The sequence below is a fragment of the Podarcis vaucheri genome, assembly GCF_965113315.1.
Source record: "Podarcis vaucheri genome assembly, chromosome: 7".
NCBI classification, from domain to species: Eukaryota; Metazoa; Chordata; class Lepidosauria; order Squamata; family Lacertidae; genus Podarcis; species Podarcis vaucheri.
The window spans coordinates 27,318,689-27,343,808 of NC_138765.1; the positions used below are offsets into that span (position 1 = coordinate 27,318,689).

Genomic DNA, 25,120 nt, shown 5'->3' on the forward strand with positions numbered 1-25,120 from the left:
GAGCCATGAAAAACTAAAACCCAAAGTACAAGATTGGCTCCACTATTATCAAATAATGGAGGTTTTCAAACAAGACAGGAAAATTGGCTTCCAGGTGGAAAAATCAAAACTTGAGACAGAATTGTTAGAACCCAATACTAAGAATTTGTCAAGAATGTATAACTTGCTGTTGAAATGGAATACACAAGACGAAACAGTTAAATCAGTTATGATTAAGTGGGCACAGGATATTGGTCATAATATTATGTCTGCTGACTGGGAAAGGTTGTGGAACACTGGTATTAAATTTACGGCATGTAGTGCTTTAAAGGAAAATGTTATGAAAATGGTCTATAGGTGGTACATGACCCCAGTTAAGCTAGCAAAAATTTACCATTTGCCTGATAACAAATGTTGGAAATGTAAGGAAACTGAAGGTACTTTTTATCATCTTTGGTGGACATGCCCGAAGATTAAGGCTTTCTGGGAGATGATATATAATGAAATGAAAAAGGTATTTAAATATACCTTCCTTAAGAAACCAGAGGCCTTTCTCTTGGGCATTGTCGGCCAATTGGTGCCAAAAAAGGATAGAACCTTTTTCATGTATGCAACAACAGCAGCAAGAATATTGATCGCAAAGTATTGGAAGACACAAGATTTACCCACCTTGGAAGAATGGCAGATGAAAGTGATTGACTATATGACATTGGCGGAAATGACAAGCAGAATTCGTGACCAGGGAAAGGAGACTGCGGAAGAAGATTGGAAGAAATTTAAGATTTATCTTAAGAACTATTATAAACTTGATGAAGCTTAGAATGTCGAGATTTTACAGAGAGAAAGGGTTGCAGTAATATAAGATCAGATTAAGAAAGGACTATGATGAATTAGGATGGGAAAGAACATTTATAAGTTGCTATAAAATTTGGACATGAGGATGCAGAAAGGGGAGGTATGGGGAAGTCCGAGGAAAGAAGTCTATGAAAGGACATTTTGAAATTATATTTGTTTGTTTGTCTGTTTTTCTTTTATGTTTGTTTGTTATAAAAACTTTTGTAAAACTAATAAAAATTTTATAAAAAAAAAAAAGAGTAGTTCAGCCCTTTCTGTGTCCCCTGTTTGCATTTCACCATCTTCTCCTCTGAGTGACCCCATTGTTTCTTTGTTCTTCCTTTTGCTACGAACATACCCATAAAAGCCTTTTTTGTTGCTTTTAACCTCTCTAGCAAGCCTGAGTTCATTCTGTGCTTTAGCTTTTCTGACTTTGTGTCTACACGTGCTGGCTATTTGTTTGAATTCCTCTTTGGTGGTTTCCCCCCTTTTCCATTTTTTGTACACATCCTTTTTTAATCTTAATTCAGTTAAAAGTTCTTTAGATAGCCACCCTGGCTATCTAAATGCTTATTAATTTTAGTGGGTGACCACTTGAGTAAAGACTGGTGTTGGATAGAACCTCCCATCTCTTAATCCTAATGCTACAGTTCTAGTCCACTGAGGCAGCTGTATCATAGACTAAACCTTAAAGGTTTTGTAGGATTATGATCATTCTGTCTTGACCTCCACAAATTAGATTGCATGTAGAAGGAAGAACATTGTTCCCTTTTTTCTTTCTTTCCAGTATTTCTGCTCTATCCAGGAAATAATACAAACAGCTCAAGGCAGATTAGTCAGCAAGCGGCTTTCCGTCTGTTAGATAGACTTGGATCTGTTGTTGAGTTCATGGAGTGAACCCTTTAGAAGATATGGAAGCCTTGTCAGCTGCTTTGATATTGATATTGTTCTGGCTGTTCATGTGGCTGGTATTATGTGGGGGTGTTGTGTATCACAGCTTTTCCTAGGGATTCACAATTGCAAATGTGCATTTAGAGAAAAATGTTCCTAATGTTCAGTCTCGGGCAGTCAAACTGCTTCATTTACGATCAGTGCATATCCTACAACTTCTCCCTGAAATCCCATAACTTTGCATACAATAGTTGTTGTTGTTTCCAGTGGCGTAGTGTGGGGGGTGCAGGGGGGGCCGGCCGCACTGGGCGCAACACCTGGGGGTTAGGGTTAGGGGGCGCAAATCCACGGGTATGGGGGCACAAATCCACGGGTTAGGAGGCGCAAATTACTTGCCTTGCCCCGGGTGCTGACAACCCACGCTACGCCACTGGTTGTTTCTGCTCAATTTTTTTTGCACAAATGTTTTTGTTGGTTTGTAGCCCCGCTGGATAGCAAGAATGTGGCAGCGCTGGAGAAGCCAGGCAAAACAACCAACAGAACAAGGTACACCCAATGCTAATATGCTACTATTGTGTCAAGAACAAGTTACAGAATACTTTTTGCAATAAAACACCAGTCTGGAGGGACCCCTTTCTGATTTCATGCTGTAATTTTTGTATACCGCTTGGAGATTTTAAAATATGAAACAGATTGGACATACTTTTAAATCAACCCAGCGATAAAAACAATTGTGATTTTTTTAAAAAAAAAGAACAGGGGAAACAAATGGAGACTTTAATAGTGAAAATGCAGGAGATGTATTTGTGTGTGGAGGATTCTTGCACACCCCTATGAATCACGACAGCTCGTGTCAAAAAATACGGCGCCCTGACAGGTCAGGAAACGAAGGAGAGCGCAGGAGGTGTTGCGGCTTCCTGGCCCTCTTGGTTGCCATGCCATCCCGGGGATGGAGAATCACGGTCTTGGCTCCAAGCTTGTCACCCTCGGAAGATAAAAGTCCTCGCACTGGAAAGCAGATGGTTGCAGCAGGAAGCATAGCAGTGATGGCAGATTTGAGAGCTGAGCAGCGAGCAGGATGCTTATTGGGGAATATGTCACAACTGCTTCCAAGTGAGAGCGGATGAGCTGGACCGGGCAACGGAAGCATCAAATCACATCAAGCCAGGCTGTTCGGAGAACCAGAGTGTGCCAGCAGGGGCCATGCTGAGCTGCATCCTGTTGCCTGGGCATCCAGGAACCAGAATGCTTAGAGCTGGCAGCTACTTGCAGAAAGGAGACTGGCTGTTGCTTTGCATCCTCGTCGCTGCCATTCACGGTCGCCCTGGTGAGCTCATTGAGCAGGACCAAGCTGCTCCTTGGGGAGTTGCTATCAGCATGGAGTAATTGGCGGGTGCCCCCCAGACACTGCAGAACTAAGAAGAAGAAGAGTTTGGATTTGATATCCCGCTTTATCACTACCCCAAGGAGTCTCAAAGCGGCTAACATTCTCCTTTCCCTTCCTCCCCCACAACAAACACTCTGTGAGGTGAGTGAGGCTGAGGGAGTTCAGAGAACTGTGACTAGCCCAAGGTCACCCAGCAGCTGTATGTGGAGGAGCAGGGAATCGAACCCGGTTCACCAGATGACGAGTCCGCCACTCTTAACCACTACACCGCATATATGCCCATCCCGAGACTAGGGGCAGAGAAGAAATTACATTTTCTTTGTGTTTGAATGAGAAACTACACAACTCACACTTCTTGAGCTGGTGTGTCAACTGAAACGCCCTGATTGTCAGCTAGTTACTGGGCTAAGTTCAAGCTGCTGGTTTTGGTGTATAAACCTCTATACAGTTTGGGACCAGGACACATGTAAGATCATCTCACCCCTTTTATACCCAGTTTATCAGTGTGCTTTCTGCAGATACCAACTTATTGGGAGAATGTTGGAACGGGGCATTTAGTGCTGTGCCCCTTACCCTTTGGAATTCCTTCCTCTTGAATATTAGACAGGCGTTGTCTCTTTTATCTTTGCCTACCGGAGACCTTCCACTTTCAACAAGCCCTTCCATCTGAGACCATCCCGAGTTTGCATCTTTGTTGGGATCATTTTAAAGATGCCTTTAAGATGTCTGGATTGTTTGGTCCCTTGTTTGCCACCCAAAGCTCCTTTAGAAAGAGGGGCAGGTATAAATTCGGCAACAGTTACACTGCCAGAGCACTTGTAACCTCAGCAAGCGTCATGCCACTCTGGTTGCTAAGCAACACCAGCTCCACTATCTCTCTTGGTTAGCTGACCTGAAACACCGACAGAGTTAACTCTTAAATGACAAAATGAATGATCTCTGTTGTTGTCCTTCCAGGAGCAACTGCACTAAAGGCCTGGTTCCTGTATCGTACCCAACAGACCTCCTGCTAAGAAGGTATCTGCAGGCAGCTGCCTCTTACAGAGTGCAGTGATTGGGCATATAAGAGGTGAGCAATCTTTTTGGCAATTTCCCAAAACGCTGTCACATATATTGTTGTTACAGCTTGAAACAAGCTGCAGCGTGAGGTGAATCAACCATGTTGAATCAACTGATTTAAGCTAGGCTTGCTTGAATTAGTCAAAGAAATTCACTTGAATCAACTGTACAGGCCACTGAAGTGAAATGATCTCAGTCGAGTGCTTTCCCTCAGTAAAATATGAGGTGAAGGGGAATGGGGGACAGCTTTGCACTAAGGCCTGAAGTATTTATGGTGGTGTTTAAATAAAATAATGCAGTAGGCCACGGAGGTCAACATTACTATCACTTTTTCACGAACAACAAAGCCCAGGTTTTTTCTCTGATAAATGCCATGTTATTCTGTTGCAATGAAAACAGCCTCGGGGCATTATAAAGGCACACAGATTGATTGTGGCATACCCTTCCATTATCCAGAGCCCACTTCACCAGAGCACATCTACTCTCTTTTGGCGGCCATTCCTAAACATGGGGCGGGGGGAGAGAAGAGGTGTGTAAACAGAGAAGAGAGTGTAAACAGTGTGACCCAAAAACCATGCAGTGCAAAAGTCTATGACATTTTTGACAGAAGGTCAACATTAGTTTGTTCTTCAAAGCTAGATCATCTTGTGCTGAGACCCTCAGCATTGTGATGTACTATACTCCAAATATTTTCAACAGTTTTGAGGATGACTATGATCACCTCTGTCAGATAGCCCAAAGTCCCCTGTTATGCACCAGTTGCTAAAAGTCCTTCGGCGAGATGCTCTGCAAAATCCTCTTCAAACCACAGATGGAGAAGCAAGGTGCAAAACAAGGATCTGGGTCTCTCCCTTGGCACAGACACCTGGTAACGGTCTGAATAGGTCCCTCATGGGCGATGAAGAAGCACATTATGACTCTGGACAGCTTGCTAACAGTGCAGAGCGTGTCTTCATGTGCTGCTCTGCGAAAAATAAGTGTTCATGCTCCAGATGTTTAAAGCAGGTAGAAATGGGTCAGAGACTGCGGCAGTTTCCTTAGTGTGGAATCTTTATTTCAATTTTTTTCTCCCTCTGGAGCAAAAGTGAGACATGCTAATACAAACCTGATCCAGAATGAGGAAGAGGAAGAGAGGAGGAGGAGGAGGAGAGAGAACCCTGCGCAAAGCATTTTTGCGTGGTCGTTGTCAATCTGCTCCTCTCTGGTAGCCTCTAATGAAAAAAAACTCATCCTGGAAGGTCTGATAACTTTTGGGCTGGACCTTTTTTCGAGTGGGAGAGCAAAGGAAGAGAATTCTGCTGCTGGAAGAGAATTCCTGGGCACCTGAAAGCAAGCTTGTGCTACTTGGGATCCAAGCTGCAATCAGAGTCATGTTCAGCCCAAGAGTCACATTCTTTTTTGAGCAACCTCCCAAGGAATATGTGGGGCCAGAGGCAAAAGTGGACAGAGCTACTAATTTCCTTATTGAATTTATATCCCACCTTTCCTCTCAAAGGAGCCCAGGGCAGCAGACAACAAAAAAAGTGACTTTAGTACACATTGCTTAATTTTGGGGGGGGGGGGTCTAGTAGACCCAATTTGAGTCACACAACTCAAAAACTATAAGGCATAGAAGATGTTTATTCACACCAGTGACTGATGTGTGGGATAATCCAATACAGCAATTTTAACCAAAATCTGAGATGCAGTAGCTATTCTTATTATTTTAAATGTGTTGATCTGCCATGGAACAACTTCACTGAAGAAGACCACAGTGTTTACCCAGATCTTGCTGCTGGTTGTGAAGGAGGCCCCCCATAAAAATTCAAGCTTCAGGGCCCCCCAAAATGTAGGTCCACCACTGGCAAATAAAGTTCTTTTTCTTTTCTTGTGCTTGAAGCTGATAGGAAAAAAGAATCACCGGGCAAGGACACACTTCAATATTCTAAGCTCCACTAGCTAAGATAAATACCTGCCTGTAGTATAAAAGTGCATTCATGTCCTCATGGCAGTCAGACATAACAGCCCATTCGCAGTCTGACTTCAAAGCATTGATCTGCATTTTAAGGGACTAATTGAGGTACCCTCCGGCACCTGAAATGAAACTGGACCTGTTTGGAATGATAACAATGGATCTTGTTAATAACATACAGGGTTTCATTAAACTGTTCTATAGAAGAGTCTGCTCTGCTTTTGTCTAACACCAGACAGGAGCCACAGATTCTTCTCTAGGCATTAGAATGGCTCCCAGTAAGACCAGGTGAGCTTGCAGCCTTTCAGTGCAAAATGCTGAAAATCAAGGCTGCTACTCTTTGTTCTTGAACAGGGAGGAAGCAGACTCTTAAGGGCTTCTCCACACTTCCTCCTGTACTGCTGCTTTCCCCTTGGGAAAGCTGCTCTTTAGCACTAAATCAGAGCAAACAGCAATTCGTGTTTTCTCCAGATGGACATTTGCTCCAACTTAGCACTAAAGAGAAGGCTTTTCCTGGGAAAGGAATGAGGCTGGGGAAAACCTGCTTGGACCCATGCCTAGAAAATGTATGGGTCAAGTAGAAACCCACTTGGACCTGTGCTTTCTCAGCATGGGGCAAACGAGCCCTCCATGAAGGTTTGTGCAATGCAATTTGAGGAAGATTTGGGAGTGGCTGTTTGATAAGACAGCGTTGGTCTTAGAATCCCTGCTGACGAGGAACTGGCTGCCTCTGTTTTGCAAGGCAGTGTGCACTGCTCGCCTTCCTAAACCTGGTGCCCGCCACATGATTTAGACTGCAGTTCTCATCAGTCCCAGCCAGCATGGCTGTGTTGATTGGGGGTGAAGGGAGTTGTAGCCAAAAGCACCTGAGAGCAGCAGGTTGGGGAAGGATGGGCTGGACTTAAAAGACCCCTTTGATTCCAGAGTAGGCATGTTCCCAATACCTTCCCCTGCCACAAGGGACATTTTGGGGCCACTTGAGATGGGGTGGAGACAGGCAGTAGATGCTGGTACACATTTGCACCTGGATCCAAGAATGGATGGAGATTCACAGCTGATAGGCCACCTAGTGGACTATCATAATCAAGAGTGGAACCTGCAACAAAATGGTGCAGTATAGCCTTACCCTCTTAGAGTAGCACTCCATCAGCTGTGCCTACCTCCTGGACAATGTAAGCTACAAGGGACTAAAGAAGGCCAACTCTCTCTGTCCTTCTGTCTCTTGTCACACCAGCATGGCTTCACTGCCTCTGTGGCTCCTGGAGATCTTTCAGTAAGCTTAGTTCTACGAGAGAGGTGACCCTTTTGCTTTGTTTTTTAAAAGATTCCCCCCCCCCTCTTCTGCTTACCCTGAGATTCTCTCAAGTGGGCTGCTACCTTCCTTTTGTTTCTCAGCGACTTCATTTTGGCTGCGGTCCGGTTGGCACGCAACCAAATGAGTTCAGTAGTTGAGGGAGCAACAACATAACATTACCGTCTCTTTACAAAATAAGCTGCAGACAAAAGAAATGATCGTGGGGAAGAAAGCGTGGAGACAGACTCAATTTTAGTTAGTTTTTGTGGTCTGTGACTAAGAAGCCCCTATAGGCTTTTGCAGAGCTGTAAAGAGGTGGTTTAAAAAAATAATCAACCCATTAATCATCCTGATATGGAGTTCAGTTACTGACTGCAGACACAGATCTCAGTCCTTGCTGTGACCTGCACCAGCTTCCCCTGATTGCTGATAGCAGCAACCTGCACTAGAGATAGCTCCAGTTACTTCAGTAGGTGAACAGACAGAGAAATCCTGCAGTCAGCAATGAGCCATCCATCAAACCAGGGATGAGGAGGTATCTGTAGACCTCCAGATGCACTCAACTCCCATCATCCCTGACCATTGGCCAAGCTGGTCAGTGCCACATTAAACCCTGTGAAGCCCCCTAGGCAGTTGAAATCTTGCCTCTCCCCTGCTCTAGTGTGATCAATAAATCAATATTGTTTTGATCTATTGTCGTGGTGCCCCTATAAGGCATGGGGCCCATAGGCTGGTACCTACTTTGCCTATTTGGTAATTCAGTGCTGAAGCAGGCTGATGTTGATGAGAGTTGGAATCCAGGAAGAGTAGCTCAGTTGGTAGAACATCAGACTCTGAATCTCAGGGTTGTGGGTTCGAGCCCCATCTTGGGTGAATGATTCCTGCACTGCAGACTAGATGATCCTTGTGGTCCTAACTCTACAATTCTGTGATTCTGTTGTCACAGTAGTCCCCTCCATTCCTGCACTGATCCAAAAATGATGCTGTAAAAAGGGGGTAGCTAATTTGTGGCCCTCCGTATATTGTTGAACTACAATTCCCATAATCCCCTTATCTTGGCCATGTTAGCTGGAGCCAATGGGAGTTGTAGTCCAGAAACATATGGGAGGCCACAAGTTAGCCAACCCTGCTGTAAAAATGAGTGGCATCCCTCATCATTGAGACCTTTCTCACAACCTTACCTGTGGAGCACAGCTAGGCATAATTAGTTCAGGATGCCATTTGGGGGAAGGAAAAAGGTGTTGTATGCTGTGCTGTCCTTGTTGGCCACCATGTTGCAACATCCTGGGATTTTGGGGGGAGGGAGGTGTTTTCAAAGTTTAGCCACCAACTGATGCTTTCCCACCGGTGTGTGTGTGTGATTAATTACAACAATTAGGGACAAAATTAATGGCAAACAATGTTTGCATTTGACTCGAAGCATCAGTTTGGTTTGTGCATGAGAGTGACGATCAAAGTGAAAGGAGCAATAAATCACGCCGCCAAACTGATGACAGGACTCAGACACTTTCTACGAAAAACTCCTACCTGTCTCCATGTGATAAACCACAGCAGCTTAATCAAAATCAGGACCGTGTTGAAGAGCTAGTCCTCAGAGTCATCTGCCAGAGGAATTTGAACACATCCAGAAAGCTCTTTCAGGATCAGGACATCAGAAAAACAAACAAAAGAAACACAAATGGGTGTGTGACTTCTAACTCATCAGGTATGCTCAGAGTTCGAATGTCTGAGTCCTGCCTCAAACGTGGACAAGACAGGATGGTGTAGTGGTTAGAGTGTCAGACTAAATCCCCGCATAGCCATGAAGCTCAGTCACTCACTCTCAGGCAAAACTGCCTCACAAGGTTAATGTGAGAATAAAAGCGGGGGGGACTATGAACACCACCTTGAGTTCATGGGAGGAAAGGTGGGATGCAATTGAAATGGAAGCAATAAAATGTTGAAAGCTGCAGAGAGTTAGAGTGCCACCAGTGACAGCGAAGGTGGATTAGGGATGGGGGAGAATTTCAGTTTTGTTGGCATTCTAGCAGGAAAATGCCCATTTCACACTTCTCGAACCAATATGCAAACTGAAACACAGCAAACCTCAGCATTCACGGTTCTTCAAGTTTTGCAATGCAGTTCTCCAACCAAACAATCTGTATGAAAGTACATATATTAGGGGGGAATGTGTGTGGAAAATGTATTCATTGGTGAAAATAACATGCAACATACATTATAGTAGAGAAAATTGAAATACAGGCACTTTGCTTACTTTGCCAAACCTTTATTCGGCATTACCAATATTGTTGTTGTTTAGTCGTTTAGTCGTGTCCGACTCTTCGTGACCCCATGGACCAGAGCACGCCAGGCACTCCAGTCTTCCACTGCCTCCCGCAGTTTGGTCAGACTCATGTTTGTAGCTTCGAGAACACTGTCCAACCATCTCGTCCTCTGTTGTCCCCTTCTTCTTGTGCCCTCAATCTTTCCCAACATCAGGGTCTTTTCCAGGGAGTCTTCTCTTCTCATGAGGTGGCCAAAGTATTGGAGCCTCAGCTTCAGATCTGTCCTTCCAGTGAGCACTCAGGGCTGATTTCCTTCAGAATGGAAAGGTTTGATCTTCTTGCAGTCCATGGGACTCTCAAGAGTCTCCTCCAGCACCGTAATTCAAATGCATCAATTCTTCGGCGATCAGCCTTCTTTATGGTCCAGCTCTCACTTCCATACATCACTACTGGGAAAACCATGGCTTTAACTATACAGACCTTTGTTGGCAAGGTGATGTCTCTGCTTTTTAAGATGCTGTCTAGGTTTGCCATCGCCTTTCTCCCAAGGAGCAGGCGTCTTTTAATTTCGTGACTGCTGTCACCATCTGCAGAGATCATGGAGCCCAAGAAAGTAAAATCTCTCACTGCCTCAATTTCTTCCCCTTCTATTTGCCAGGAGGTGATGGGCCCAGTGGCCATGATCTTCATTTTTTTGATGTTGAGCTTCAGACCATATTTTGCGCTCTCCTCTTTCACCCTCATTAAAAGGTTCTTTAATTCCTCCTCAGTTTCTGCCATCAAGGCTGTGTCATCTGCATCGTAAAACATCCACATATAAAATTTTAAAACATATACAAATAAACAGCCATGTAAAAATATGTAATAACAAGGATTTTCATTGGAGTTTCTTCCTGCTAAAGAGTGCCATTCACCACTCTAAGAAATACTATTGATAAAAACTCAGCCACCTTTGCAGTTACTGCTGGGTTAATGTCAGAGAAATAGAATCTAATATTTTCATTGTGCCGTGATCTTAGACTACCCAGAAAAGAGGATAGCATGTGTTGTACAATGGACAGTAGAACAAAATATATGTTCTACTGTATTCGGCACATTCAGAAAACATCCGCAATGTCTACCATTTCTGGGAATGTTTAAATATCTGCCCTTGATAAAAGCTGAGGGGAAAAGTTTCAGTTGAGCTAACATAAAGGCCCTGAGTTGGACTGGAATTATTCATTTTGAAATGTAATGATATCTGTTGGATTTAAACCATAAAGCTTGGGGGAGCAAATTTTATTTACAGCTGACTCGATGTTTTGTTTTTCAGTGTCCCTGAATCTGATTTGAATATTACGATAAATATATTGCTCGCTTGAATTATACAAGAGTTTCAAGTCAATGCCAATAGATCTGATTTTGCTATGTAAGCATTGGAACCATCTGGACTTATAAGAGTCCTTAAGTAAGTCAGAAAGCAGCCTCAAAGGTTGGCAACAGAAATTGCAATACAACCAGTATTTTATAGAGCTAGCCCACACCCAATATTCCATCGTTTGTATATCTAGTTCTGCACACATCGCCTCATACTTGATTGAACTTGAGAGCCACAGGATATGTCTCAAGAAACTCAAGTGTATCTTATTTAAATCACTATTATATGTTTGTATCCATATTAGGACCCGCAAAAGTAACTGGGAAGACACTTTAGCTTGAAAAATTTGAATAGCAGCTGGTATAAATTGGTTACCTTTCTGAAAATAAAAGCGAGCTACAGCTGAGGAGGTACCGGTACTCTTTGCCTCTATTATAGCACTTGTGTGATGGTTTGACCAATCTGAGTTGCTCTGGAATTAAATTCCGGGATATCTCTGCATCTTTACTTGCTGGATTTCTTGTCCACTTATTTTCCATTTCTCTAATTTGTGGGAATTAGAGAAGACCAGGATTTTTGTCTTCTCATAATTTATTGAGAGTTTATTGGTTTCACAATAGGAAATCATGGAGAGTAAAGGACGATTCAGACCTATCCTCATCAGTGATAACAAGGCAGCAGCATCCGCATACAGTAACAGTGGGACCGAGTTTTGATTGATTTGGGGGGCATGTGATTCAGTTTTTTTGACAGTGCTCTGGAAGACCTGATAAAAATAATTTAAAAAGAAAAGGAGCCAGAATACACCCTTGCTTTACACCTTTCGTATTGGGGGTGTTGGAAGAGTGGTGACCTTTGGCTTTGAGTTTGATTTGGCAGATATTAAAGAAATATAATTTCTCTATTAAGATCAGCAAGCGTTGATTGATTCCTAACTCTACAAATGATTAACAGGAAGATGTTATTTAAGAGGCCACTGCAAGCAGGTGGAAACATTGGCAGGATTCTGATTTCACTTGTAGTGTAACAATTACCATGGAAAATACGGGTTGATATAATAGTGAGAGTTTGGAAGAAGATGCAGTTTTAAATGTTTAAAATGGAACTCCAGGGAGGGGTTGGGGGAAAGTCCTGAGATTCGGAGGAATCTCTGTATATTGATATGTATTCAAATTTTTATAACTTTGTATTGTAAAAATCAAATAAAAATGATTTCACACACAAAAAACGATTAACAGGAAGATGCACAAGCACCACGTAAGCAAACCAGGATAAATGGTCACTGTGATATAACCTCCCCACAAACAAATCAGAACAAATGCCCCTTAAAGATCAGATGTGGTCCAACTACCACGTACGCTTTGCACAAGCAAATTCAGATGAATGCTCAGCTGATTGTCTGGAGGAGTTTTTATAAACACTCAAATTAAATGCTCGTTGTCATATAACCTCCCCACACACAAGAGAGAGCAAATGCTCAATAAAGATTGGGTGTGGTCTGACCACCATGTATGCTTTGTGCAAGCAAATCCGGATGAATGCTCAACAAACAGATTGTCTGGAGGAGTCCTTTTGAACACTGTAATTAATTCAGCCAAGCTCCACAGTAGATGCAGATGCCTTTTGATCTCTGGAAGTCTCTGTCTTTTACAGGCTAAGAGTAAATATCATTCAATATGCCCACAAACTCACAGGGCTGCCTGGGATCTTTTGCCATGTGCTGCAATCCTGATGATAGCTGTATCCCCTGCAGATTCGCTCACCAGGCAAATATTTGAGATAAAGTAGTAGGGTTGACAGCATCTTAAAAAGCAGAGACATCACCTTGCCAACAAAGGCCAGTATAGTTAAAGCTATGGTTTTCCCAGTAGTGGTGTATGGAAATGAGAGCTGGACCATAAAGAAGGCTGATTACCGAAGAATGGACGCTTTTGAATTATGGTGCTGGAGGAGATTCTTGAGAGTCCCATGGACTGCAAGAAGATCAAACCTATCGATTCTGAAGGAAATTAGCCCTGAGTGCCCACTGGAAGGACAGATCCTGAACCTGAGGCTCCAATACTTTGGCCACCTCATGAGAAGAGAAGACTCCCTGGAAAAGCCCCTGATGTTGGGAAAGATGGAGGGCACAAGGAGAAGGGGACGACAGAGGATGAGATGGTTGGACAGTGTTCTCAAAGCTACAAACATGAGTCTGACCAAACTGTGGGAGGCAGTGGAAGACAGGAGTGCCTGGTGTGCTCTGGTCCAGGGGGTCACGAAGAGTTGGACACGGCTAAACGACTAAACAACAACAACAACAACAGTAGGGCTGAAGAAGCACAGCTGCTATTCTCCACCAAAGGCAACACAGTGTTAAGTGAAATTGCAGGCAGGGCAACATATAGCTAGAATGAGTTGAGAGTGGGAGGAAGAGCAGAAGTTCAAGTTCAGCTTGCGAAGATATATATGGACCCAGTGCTTTAATATGACCCCAAGAAACACCTGGTGTACTGCAACACTAGGTCTGAAGAATATATGATGAGAACAGTCAACAATTCTAGCCTCATATAACCAGCATGATTAACTCTAATTAATGCATGAAGGGGTTAAGACCATAGAGTAAGCTGCCCTGTTAGGCTTAGATAGGTCACTCCCCCGCACCTTAGGAGGAAGGGTTACCATGCTCTTTTTTTCTTTCTCTTACCACCATATGAACCCTACTCGTAAGGAGGTCTAAGCTGGATGCTCCAAGCTTAGACCATTTGACTTAAGCAAGCCATCTTCGTATTTCTATACAAAGAATTTTGGAAACTAAGTCATACTCCCTATCTTTTCTTGCTGCTGTATGAATCTGATCTTTGAAAAGTTTGTAAGTAAACCATTTTTAACTTACCAAATGTGTAGCCTCTTTCTGTGCTAATGGAAGTGGGGGACTCTGGAAGCAACTGAGAAGGGGGTATTTTAAAGTATATTTTAACAACCTATATTTCCATGCTTTACTTTGCTGCATATTTTGTGAATTCAGATCTCAGTTGCGGCTAGTTCACCAAAGAGTACTTGCCCCAAAGCTGGGTCTAGGCATCCAAGGAATTCCCCTTTTCTTTATACCAGAATTTCTTTTAACCAAAACTCCAACCAACCAACACTTTTATGATATCTTGTTCCTTTCCCATGAAGTCTTCAGAAGAAAAAGAAAGAAGACAAATATAGCTAGACAAGCCTTCATCAATGGGTCATGTTTGCCTTCCGATATTTGTGTTCTTTCTTTTTCTTCTCTGCCTACATGAATTTTTCCAATAATGTAGGTTTTATTGGAATACATCACATTGCTGTGTGTGATGAACATGGGGGAGGGGGGAGAAATCGATGCCTTATTATATCTTTCATTATCGTATCTGTCTGTCACTTTTTTTTGCCCTTGCATTTGTCTCTCAACTGACACCCACTGCCATCCACTCATATATAATACCCATTTTAAGCACGATTCACCAGCACCATGAATACAAAGCCAGAACGGAGGTGCACTGCATATAAGGATAGGAAATGTATGTGAAATGCTGCAGAACCTGTGGCTTAGGGTAGGAATCTGCTCTGCTCTCTTCTAGGCTCTGGAACATTCAGTTTGTTGCCGGAAGAGTAAATTATTGCATGCTTCGTTTTCATAAGCCACATGTCCACCTGCCAACCAGGTGATGTCACCCTGATGCTTGGTGTGTGTATGTGTTGACTCTTAATTGGTTTGGCTGCGCTTGCTAGTCCCACCCACTCACATGAACTAATGCATGATGCAGCCAAAACCTGCAGAAATCAGGATGGATGAGCAGCTGATGGACAGGGAGTTCAATCCTGTCAAGTTCAGGTGCATGAGAGAGTCGACTGCAGGGAACTCCCTTGTGCATGCAAAGAGTGCAGAAAGCAGGATTGAACTGCCAGCATATCAGATGACAGTTCAATCTTGCTCATCCCTACAGGCAAACTCTGACAGCTTTCAAAGTTGGGCCACGGGGTATTGGGGAGAAGATAAAGATCAGACCCGCTGGGCCAAAAACATTTCCCACTTCCTGCTATACTGGATCTGATGTTTGTGGTCTGTGAACCAAATAAACCAAACTGCTGGCCTGATGCTAACATAAAAAGTGACTTTTGTTGTGGCAGAGGGCATTCATCCACAAACCTAAATTTGCAGTATGTGATCGAATCCCTGAGACTGGAGCTGCCCCTGGCATTTGTTAAAACTAAAACCCCAAACACAGCCGTTCAAAGGCTAAAGGTGTAGCTATGTGATTGATGTCACATCTAGTTTGGCCAAAGGTTTTTAATCTGCCAGGGAGATCCCCCCAGGAGATGGCTCCGCTACAGGAGTTTGCTCACCTAGATTGTCAGAGGTGTGTGGGTCAGCCTGCCTGCAGCGCAGGGGTGTCGCGGGTCAGGAGAAGGTGCTCAGCTGGAGGCATGAGGCCACGCGGGAGAATCTTGCACAGAGTTCGCCCACACACTGCCTGGGGCTCCGGCTGACACTTGCCAATCTTGCAAACCTCCAAACCAGGATCGGCTTGACAGCATTACAGAAAGAGGGGGATTGTTGCTTCTACATTTCCTAGGATCTCACATTCTCTTTAAAATGAAATTTCATTTTCTACATCACCTCTGAGCCCTTCAGGCCAGCAGGAATGCAGAACTCAGCTGGAGACAATGTTTTCTGAACACAGAGCATAGATCTTCATTAGTGTTTGGTTACCACTAGCTCTCAATTTGTTTTATTGGTTGGGTGTTGGTTTATCTTTTTGCTGAGGTTTTTATTTTGAGGAAGGGCATTTGAAATAAACAAGTGAATAATAGACACTAGATGTGTAAAGATTCTGAATATGTGCTGGTCGCCATAATGGTCAATATAGACGTATTTTTGTTGAAATGACATGATCTATTATATAATATTCATATTGCCTGATAACACCCTGGGTTCTTACCACACCCTTAGATGCAGCCAGTGAAGCTCATGCCCTGCTAAGCATCTTAACACATTTTTCACTGGCAAATTACCCTTGCTCCAAGCAGCTCCTCCCCATCCATCAGCTATCCCCATCCTAGTTTTAAAGGGGCACATTTTTCCTGTGAGCACAGTCTGCCCCTCCCCGGTTTTCAATCCTAAACCTTTCTCCACCCACAGTAACTGTCAGGGAACTGACATCGGAGCTAGAGGCGGAGGGAAGGCTCTCAAATGATGCTGGAGAAGGGCCCAGCAGGGAGAGAGGCAGCTCCGCAGATGGGGAAGCAAATCAGCGCAACACCAGGGATATAGAGGGGCTGATGGGGGAATCGGCGAGAGGGCTCCAGGACTCTTCACCGGACACCAGCGGGGAGAGCACGGGTCCTCCGCTACCCACGCCCACCCTGCGCAGAAGACTTCCGCACAGAGAGAGTAGGAGGAGACTGGGTGTCAAACAACTTTTATGTTGGAAAAGATTTAAGAAACGCCCACTGACAGATTCTGCTAGCGACTGAGGCAGCCACGAAGTGAAGGGCTGTCCAGACTGAAAGGTTTAGCAAGGCAACAAAGCCTGGAGAGGCGGCAACTTACGCACGAGCAACCCATACACATTACAGTAACCATGACAACTCTGATTTGCACAGACCCAAGGATTTTTCTGAGATGGGCCACCAACACCTTTTGTCATGCTACTTATCTCAGGTGAGGTCCTGGCTTAGTCTGTATTTTTACACTGGCCTGGAATCTTCCCTTTGATACTCCAACTACAGTAGTACCTCAGGTTAAGAACTTAATTCATTCCAGAGGTCCGTTCTTAACATGAAACTGTTCTTAACCTGAAGCACCACTTTAGTTAATGGGGCTTCCCGCTGCCACCGCACCACTGGAGCACAATTTCTGTTCTCATCCTGAAGCAAAGTTCTTAACCCAAGGTACTATTTCTGGGCTAGCAGAGTCTGTAACCTGAAGCGTCTGTAACTTGAAGCATATGTAACCCAAGGTACCACTGTACTATCTAAACTCTACTGTTTATTAATTTCTACTGTTCACTAAAAGACTCTGGTACCCCAGCCATAACAATATTTTATTTTTCAGATTCTCAACTCAGATATTGCCTGTCCCTTTTGAAACTTACTTCTTTACCTGGTCACTTTACCGGTGCATTTTGTTGCACCTTTGTTGAAGATGCATTTTCATCAATGAAGCCTGTTAATGGTTTTTTAAAAAATAAATCAGTTCAGAAAAGCAACAAAGCGACGCCGCTTTTCAAATCATGCCCTATAACCCTTAGATTTGTCCAACCACCTGGCTAAATGTCCTGCAGAGAGACCTTGCCGATTCTTAATACCGCAGAGGAGGCAAAAGTTTGAGGGAGAAAAACGTGTCTTCCATCCTTTTGTGCACAATGGTGATGGGTAGAAGAATCCATTCTAATTTTAACTCCAGCGCTGGAAATGTATTTTCCCCTGCTTAGCAGATGGAGCGCAAACTATGGAAGGGGGGGACAACACCCATGGTGAGATTTTCTTGACGTGTGGAAACAAAAACAATACACAGGCTCATTTTCATCTTTGGTAATGTGCAAAATCCAGAAAGAGCAAAGAATTCAGACAAGTAACCTGTTTTAGAAATTGCTGGGGCTTTGAAGGCAGCAGAAAGGTGTGCTTACAAGTGTGTTGCGGGGGGGGGGAGAGATTTAATGTATTTATTTTTAATGCTGTCAAGATCAATTCTTAGTGTAGTTAGACTGGCATCATCTGCTGATGTTCAGGGACTCTGGGGTCTGTGGATTGGCTCCATCTTCAGAGAGCCCCATCATTGGTATTTTTCTTTCTTTTTCAATGGAGAAATTCCAAACAGCGCTGCTGCAGTAAATGGTTATGGACAGAAGTTTGCCATAAATTATTACACATATCTATTTTATTTATTATGGACTGTATCAGTGGCAGCCCCAGAAAAAAATATGGGTGGGGAACATAGAAGGCATAGGGTATATTTCTCAGTGGGTGAGCTGTGTCCCACATGTTAAGATTGCTGGGGGAGGGGGATAACAGTATATGTTAATGACAAGAGCCCAGTCCAGGGCACTGTAACAGGGCTTTGCTTGCAAACCCCTTTTAGGCCTAGGATAACCAGCCTCACATAACCAACATGCTTAAGTCTAATTAATGGATGAAGGGGTTAATGCCATAGAGTATGGTGTCCTTACTCTAAGGACTTAGCTAAGTCACTCCCCCTCACCTTGGGAGGAAGGCAATCAAGCCTATTGTGGTACCTTTAGTCTACCTGAGAAGCTCAGCATGTGAAGAGACTATGCTCATTGCTCCCACTTAGTTGCATGGCTCCAACAAGTTTCTCTTTAATTTCTATAACAACAATTTAGGAACTTCCACCACTTTGCAAATATACCAAATCTTCTTCATGCACAACTTTTTCTGAGTGCTGCATGGAAAAGCACATGAATCTGACCTTTGGAGAGTTTGTAAGTAAACCCATTTTTACTTTTTCTATGCTAGGGGAAATGGGAAGCTTTGGCAATCACTTTGAAGGGTATATTTTAAAGAACCAATATTCCCACACTTTACTTTGTTGCATATTTTGTGACATTAAAGAGTACTTGCCCCAAACGTGGAGATTGGCATCTAGGAATTCTCCTTTTTGTATACTAATTTTTCCATGAACCAACAGTTTTTACCTGCCTCACACCTGGTGTCAATTCAGGGATGGGGCAGCTCAGCTTGGCCAAAATGGCCTAGTGGGTAAAATTAGATCTGCAAATCAAAGGTCCCTCTTACGTTCTTTACACTCTCTACCATTTCTTGGTTCTGTTAAGGGCTAAACTGTTTCTTGTAGGTCAACTAAGTTCAGTATGAAGAGTCCTTTCAATATTAGATTAGCCGCTCATGACAAAATCTCTTATCCCTCCTTTTGAATCTAAGCAGCTAAAAGTACTTTGGAGTGAATGCTAATTGAAGACATAGATTGCAATGGCAGTGCTCAGGTGGCGTTCCTTTCAGGAGCTTTTGCTACTGGATAATGCTCATCTTGGAATAATGCCATAAAGTGATGCCAAAGAGTCCTGCTAGTCTTACTCCCCTTCTCTTTCTCTCTTTTTGCATAGGTTATCTGTCTCCTTTGATTACATATCAGCTTTGACTGCTTGTTTGTCTCTCATCTCATCTGCTGTCAGGTTTTCTCATTTTGACTGTCTTCCTCTATTTATATCCCATCCCTATGGGAAACTAAGGATGGATGAGGCGTCCATATGGAGTAATGAATTTGTAAAAGGCTTGAAAGAGAAAAGGTCTCATAGGGCTGGTACACAGCTTTCTTGTAGAATTCATATTCTACATGAAAAGATGGAAATGAACCAAAATAAAACTTCCCACTCTTCAGGGCTTGGTTCAGCAGACTTTTTTGAGCAGCTTAAACACATAAACAAATCTGGGTTGTAGCCAGTGCTAGTTCTACTCGGGGTGGACTCATTGAAGTTAATGAACATTACTAACTTAGGGAACCCCTTGCAGTGAATATCTCTGTCCCTCTGGAGAGGGAGTTAGCTCATCTAACTCAATATTGCTAATACTGACTGACCACAACTCTCCAGGAATTCAGGCTGCAGTCTTCCCCCAGCCCAACCCGGAGAAATCAGCGATAAACTCTTTGCACCTTTTACATACAAAGTAAGTGCCTCGCTATTGAGCTGCGGCTCTGTCCCTCATAAATCAAAGCAGCTGAGGGTGTGCAATAAATCTAGAGGTGTCTTCACATAAGAGGCTTGCAAAGCCCTTTGCTCCCTCTTTATGTTTGAGTCTGATCTTTTTTTTTTTTTGTGGAAGGGTAAGTGGATGGGGTCACGAAGAGTCGGACACGACTAAACAACAAGAAGTGGATAAGCATTTGTCCTCTGAATTGGCATCCCAGCCAATGTAACTTGAAGGGGGAAGGGGAACAGGAGGGAAAATAGTGGCAAGCAGACTTTGTAGTCAGCAAACACAAGGTCAATTGCTGGTGCCACACCTGGAACCTGAATTGAAGCTTGCACACAAATCCCTTTGCTCTCCCCTGCATCCCCTTCCCACAAGCCTCTTTCATTTATGTTAGTGGTCTCATTTAAGAAGGGAAACAAGCCTTTTCTTGTCACTATTGTTAAACCCCTGCAGGTCTGCAGTTCATCCATAGCTGTATCAGCAGATCCAGATCTGTCTTCTGTCCCCTCCCCATTTTAGACGGTAAGTTTTAAAATAAGCATTTTAAAGTTGAGCTTCTTCCACCAGATGAAGAAAGACAAGTTATAATGATGGTAGTCTGACACTGCTGCTGCTGCTGCTGCTGCATAGTCTATTGTTAGAAATATGCTCACCTCTTCTGGAGCTAGAGCTGCAATTAAGGATGGATGGATCTGTCATTTTCAGTTCCTCTTCGTTTCTCATTTTTTCAACCTTAAGCTCAGTTCTCTACTTTTCTGCATTAAAAACAAAAACAAAAAAACACAAGAAAGTCATTGTGGAAATTCATTAGCATTTTAGTGCAAAATTCTTCTAATGTACATTTGTATGCATTTTTGCCCGATATACATGTGGGGTTTTTGTTTGTTTGCTTGCTTGTTTTGCAAGCAATTTCACCTGTTATCATGTATTTTGTGCATAATGTGCACTACCATAGGCATTTTAGGCACACTTTAGTACATTCATTTCTGTACTCATAATGTAACTGGAAAACTGCATTGCGAAATTCAGAGAAGTGCAGATTTTATTTTTTTTTATTTTTTTTATAATATTTTTTTTTATTGCTTTTTTTCCAAGGTCAGAATACATCATCAATAACACAACAAAAGCGATTTTACAGAAAAAAAGAAGAAATTATAAAAGAAAATTCACTTTTTCAAATCTATTTTCATGATCAACTAGACTTCCCCACGTCCTCCATCCCCTGCTTTCTTTACAATAAAAATAAACAGCAAATTGATACCTTATTTTATGTGTTTTTGTACTTTCATTTAGTTATATAATCTGTAATTTATACTTTTCAAAATCATAACTTAATTTCCATCATTTACCAATCTCAATACTGAAGCTTGTTTTTCCCAAAAGCTTAGCAAATTCTCAACATTCATATAACTTATAATGTTTTTGTAGATAGTCCTTAAATTTTTTCCAATCCTCTTCCACTGCCTCTCCTCCCAGATCTCGGATTCTGCCGGTCATTTCGGCTAATTCCATGTAGTCCATCAGCTGCGAATGCCATTCTTCCAGCGTGGGTAACTCCTGTGCCTTCCAATATTTGGCTATAAGGATTCTTGCTGCTGTAGTTGCATATAAAAAGAAAGTTCTATCTTTTTTTGACACTCTCTGGCCTACAATGCCCAGGAGGAAGGCCTCTGGTTTCTTATGAAAGGTGTACTTAAACACCTTTTTCAACTCATTGTAAATCATTTCCCAAAAAGCCTTCACCCTCGGGCATGTCCACCAGAGGTGAAAGAATGTTCCTTCAGCCTCCTTACGTTTCCAACATTTATTGTCAGACAGATGGTATATCTTTGCAAGTTTGACTGGGGTCATGTACTACCTGTATACCATTTTCATAATGTTTTCTTTTAAGGCACTACATGCCGTGAATTTCATACCGGTGGTCCATAACCTTTCCCAGTCTTCAGACATAATGTTGTACCCAATGTCTTGTGCCCATTTTATCATAGCTGATTTAACTGTCTCATCTTGAGTATTCCATTTAAGCAACAAGTTATACATTCTTGAAAGCACTTTCGTCTTAGGTTCAAGTAGTTCTGTCTCTAGTTTTGATTTTTCCACCTGGAAACCAATTTTTTTGTCCTTTTTAAAGATCTCTAAAATTTGGGCATAATGAAACCAGTCTCGCACCTTTCCTTTCAATTTTTCAAAACTCTGCAACCTCCAGGTATCACCATCTCTTTCTATTATCTCACAGTATTTTACCCAGCCACTCTCCATATTACGTAGTTTTATGGCCTTAGCCTCCGTCGGTGATAGCCACCTCGGGGTCTTACTTTCGAGTAAGTCCTTATATTTAGTCCAGACAATGAATAGAGCTTTCCTGACAATATGGTTTTTAAACAATTTATGAAACTTTATCTTGTCGTACCACAGGTATGCATGCCACCCAAAAGCATTGTTAAACCCCTCCAGATCTAGGACATCAGTGTTTTCTAACAAAAAACAATCCTTCATCCAGCAGAAGGATGCAGCTTCATAATACAATCTTAAGTCCGGCAGGGCAAACCCCCCTCTTTCCTTTGCATTTGTTAATATCTTAAATTTTATTCGGGGCTTTTTGCCCTGCCAGACAAACTTCGTGATGTCCCTCTGCCACTTTCCAAAACATTCCACTCTGTCCACGATCTGAAGGGTTTGAAACAGAAACAACATTCTTGGCAATACATTCATCTTAACTGCTGCAATTCTTCCCAACAAGGAGAGTTTCAATCTTGACCAAGTTTCTAAGTCCTTTTTAATTTCCGACCAGCATTTTTCATAATTATCCTTGAACAAATTCAAATTTCTCCCAGTCAAGTTGACCCCCAGGTATTTCACTTTTGTAACCACATTTAATTCTGTTTCCTTCTGAAACCCATCTATTTCTGAAGGTGTCAAGTTTTTTGCCAAAACCTTAGTTTTTTGTTTGTTCAACTTGAATCCCGCCACCCGACCAAACTCAGAAATTAGTTCTAAAGCTCTTTTTGTGCTAGTTTCTGGCTCCTGTAATGTCAAAACCAAATCATCTGCAAAAGCCTTCAGTTTATATTGTTTTTCTCCGACCTGTATTCCTTCTACCTGCTGGTCCTTCCTAATCAAGTTCAGCAGCACCTCCAGGACAGAAATAAATAAAAGGGGTGATAGGGGGCACCCCTGTCGTGTCCCTTTTTCAATTTTAAACTCCTCTGTCACCACATTATTTACTATCAATTTAGCTTTTTGTTCTGAATAAATTGCTTCGATACCATTTTGAAACGCCCCTCCCACTCCCATCCCTTCCAAATTTTTCTTCATAAATTTCCAAGATATATTGTCAAAGGCCTTCTCAGCATCTATGAAAATCAAGACTGCTTTCGTATTCAAATTTGTCTGTAATAACTCCAAAACATCGACAATATTCCTGGTGTTGTCAGACAAATGCCTACCAGGGAGAAAGCCTGCTTGGTCTTTATGAATTACTTCATTTAAAACTTTTTTCAGTCTGTTTGCCAAAATATCAGCAAAAATTTTGTAATCCACGTTTAGGAGTGAGATGGGACGGTAGTTCTTAAGTTGAGTCTTTTCGGATTCCAATTTTGGTATCAAAGTAATGAATGCCTCTTTCCACGATTCTGGTGCCCCCTTCCCTTCCATAATTTGGTTACATACCTCCATTAGTGGCTGAACCAAATATTCTTTCAATGTCTTATAATATTTGGAGGTAAGTCCGTCTGGGCCTGGGGATTTGCCTAATTGCATGTTCTGAATGGCACTTTCAATTTCCTGTTGTGTTATTTTATAGTTCAGGGCTGTTTGTTTATCTTGTGTTAACTTTTGCAGGCCATAACTCTTTAGAAATTTGTTTATCTCTGTCTCTACTTGGGGTCCTTGAGTAAACAGTTTTTTAAAATATTTCTGGAAACACTTTCTAATTTCTTCTGGTTTCTGAATACACTCTCCTTCAACCTCCAGGTTGGTAACAAAGTTCAGTTTTTGTCTCTTTTTCAGCTGCCATGCCAGCAGCTTCCCACATTTATTTGCCGATTCGAATGATCTTTGTTTCATCTGTTTGATTTTCCATTCAATTTCTTGATTTATCAATTTCGCATATTGTGCTTGATGGAATTTTATTTCTCTTAAAATTTCTTTTGATTTTGGATTTAGTCTCAGCTTTTTCTCTCCGTCTCTTATCTTCTCCACAATCTTGTCCTTTTTACCATTCCAGAGTTTTTTCTTAATAGTATTCTGTTGTATCAGGAACCCTCTCATAACAGCTTTGCTCGCGTCCCAGATTGTTTTCTTTTCCACCGAAGTATTCAAATTTATTTCAAAATAGTCTTTCAACGTTTTTTGGGCCTTCTTCACGATCTCCTGATCTCTAAACAAGTAGTCATTCATTCTCCATCTGAAGGATCCAGCTGGTGTAAGTCTCAGGTCTATTTTCAAGGCGTTATGGTCGGAGCAGGTTTTAGGGCAGATCTCTAGTTTTTTTGTCTTAGGTGCCAGTCCTCTAGATGTCCAGATTTGGTCGATTCTTGTCCAAGATAGATGGGCCTCAGAAAAGAATGTTCCCTCTTTACCTAGAGGGTTCTTTGTCCTCCAAATATCAATCAAGTCCATATTGTCTGTAAGTTCAAAGAAAGTCTTCGGAAGCCTGCCATCTTTGGTCAAATTCTGATTTTGTGACTTATCCATGTATGTGGAGACAACCCCATTCATATCACCCATCAGGATGATGTTAGTATAGTCAATGTAGTCCAACATTATCTCATGCAACTTCTTATAAAATTCCGATTTCCCATCGTTTGGTGCGTAAATTCCTACTATCAAAAATTTTTCTCCTTGTGATTGAATTTCGATCGCCAAAATTCTTCCTTGTTCATCTTTAAAGACCAACTTTGGTGCTAGGCTCTCCTTTGCATAAATCACTACTCCTCTTTTTTTAACCTTGTCTGATGAAATAAATTCTTGGCCTAGTCTCTTGTTAATTAACACTCTCCTGTGGAGCCTAGTCACGTGTGTTTCTTGGAGGCAAATGATGTCTAATTGTTCTTTTCTCAATATGTGAAAAATCTTTTTCCTTTTTTCGGGAGAATTTGCGCCGTGAATGTTCCAACTAAGGAGCTGCAGAGACATCTCGGACTAGTTTATTGGCCTGTGGGGATGTCTCCTTTGTCTTTTTTGTCTGGAGGTGGAACCGGATTCAAACCAAACGAAGGAGGTGGCCAGGCTCCTGCTACTCCTTTCCGAAGGTCCTCCCCGTGATCGTTTAGGAACTTTTCTTGCTCCTCTGCTGTTCTGATTCTTACCTTCTTCCCTTTCAAGGTAAAAGATAGTCCTTGAGGAAATTCCCACCTGTAAGGGATTGTGTTGTTTCTCAATAAGCTTGCCAGGTCTTTATATGTAGCTCTTAAATCCAGTAGCT

General features: G+C 42.4%; 1 long non-coding RNA gene across 1 annotated transcript in view; it reads right to left on the bottom strand.

Annotated features, from left to right (window-relative positions):
- Positions 1–9,689: 9,689 nt before the first annotated feature.
- Positions 9,690–25,120, bottom strand: part of LOC309537433 — a 39,564-nt gene continuing 24,133 nt past the window's right edge. Inside the window, exons 2-3 of the long non-coding RNA XR_014221923.1 lie at positions 20,349–20,445; positions 9,690–10,453 (exon numbers count right to left, since the gene is read on the bottom strand). This is a non-coding gene — a long non-coding RNA (uncharacterized lncRNA). The remainder of the gene's footprint in view (positions 10,454–20,348; positions 20,446–25,120) is intronic.